The sequence below is a fragment of the Limulus polyphemus genome, unplaced genomic scaffold, assembly GCF_000517525.1.
Source record: "Limulus polyphemus unplaced genomic scaffold, Limulus_polyphemus-2.1.2 Scaffold21, whole genome shotgun sequence".
Classification (NCBI taxonomy): Eukaryota; Metazoa; Arthropoda; class Merostomata; order Xiphosura; family Limulidae; genus Limulus; species Limulus polyphemus.
The window spans coordinates 1,352,065-1,353,784 of NW_013665631.1; positions in this window are offsets into that span (position 1 = coordinate 1,352,065).

Consider the following 1,720-nt stretch of genomic DNA (forward strand, 5'->3'; position numbering starts at 1 on the left):
GGTAAAAGAGTAGCCCAAGAGTTGGCGATGGGTGGTGATGACTAGCTGCCTTCCCTCTAGTCTTATACTGCTAAATTAGGGACGGCTAGCGCAGATAGCCCTCGTGTAGCTTTGCGCGAAATTCAAAAACAAACAAACATTGTTAGGAACGGTTATAGACCTGAAGAAATTATATAAGAAGTAATCTTTTCAATTTTCATGAAACTTTTTATCAAACCTTACTTTCTAAAGTCACGTCTGAACAATTGAACATTTCTAATCAAAAGTAAATAAAATATACAAATTAGAATAAAAAGAAACTTATAAATAAATACACCACAATTCTAAAATCTATAATTATTAGAATGTATTGAACTATTGATTTAGTACTCTCATTCGATAGCAATCCAAAAATATCTCACGAGGGTCGTTCGTGTATATCAGGAGATCATAGGTTAGTCCTAAACAATATAAGCTACTATTCCTAATTCCAAATGTTAACCAGAAAACTAATTCAGATTTATTACAAATACTATAGCCAATAAAGTTCAACAGAAATATGACTCAAACTTTAGTTGATCATTCCTTATGTGGCATATTCCAGTACACGGATTTCACAAAGTGCAGTCAAGGTCAACTAACCAATGTATGGATCTGCGTTCTTTCTTTCAACTCTACTGAATTCGTTGAAATAGGGGAAAAAAAGTAATGCACTACCATAAAAGAAGAACAAGTAAGAGTGTTGAACTGGTAAGAGAAATTACCTATCCAATGTGAGCCTTCAATATAAGCTAAAGAAAGTTGAACGAAAAAGATCCCCTAACAGCTAGAGTAAAGTGGCTGCTAAAATTCGATTAAACAAAGAACTACATGAAAAAGTTGAAAATAGTAAAAAGCTCTCTAAAAAAAACGGAAGAACGTGGCTTTAAATTCTAAAAACAACAAAACTGCTCACGCAGTGCAGTTCGCACACGTGACCTAGAACCATAGTGTTCCAGCGTAGGGATGTGGATGTCCCTCGGCCATTACTCTGTTCACCAACTGAAAAGACAACTGTCTATTTCAAAACATCACGAGTGTAGTAAGAACTATATTCTCTATAAAGGCACAAGAGTAATGGCTTACTAACGAATCTCATTTGTGCACCAGAGTAAGAAAAGTTGTTTACTTGAGCGACTCTCTGCATCCAAACTGAACTGATAGAAAAACAGAAAATTTACATAGTGATTAAACATGGTATCATCCTTTACCAAACTTACAAAAAAAAAAGTCTTTTGCTTACTAATACATAAAATCTGAATATACTTTTAAGTTTTAATTTATTTGCAGTAATACATTTAAAAAGAAATATTCATAGAGGACAGTTACAAAAAACACCTAAAAATCCACTAGCAATCAATCCTTACGAATATACTGATAGTTGTTGCCAGTAGGTTACATTATGAACAAGTTTTTTTTTTCTTAACTATTTAAGCATAAAATGACTGTGGGTCAACGATGTTTCTGGTTATAGGTTTTCTTATAACTTACTAGTTTTACAAGAACAAAAATTAAATTACATCAATGTTACAATTAATCTCACTAATTCGTGCTGGAATACCATATGTGTTTTACCCGGTTTTCATATTGACTGTTATCATAGACAAGACATTAAACGGTATAAAACAAAGTGGGTAATATGAGGGTTAACACTGTAATTAAAACATGAAATTGGTGGAATGACTGTTCTGCTTGATTTGTT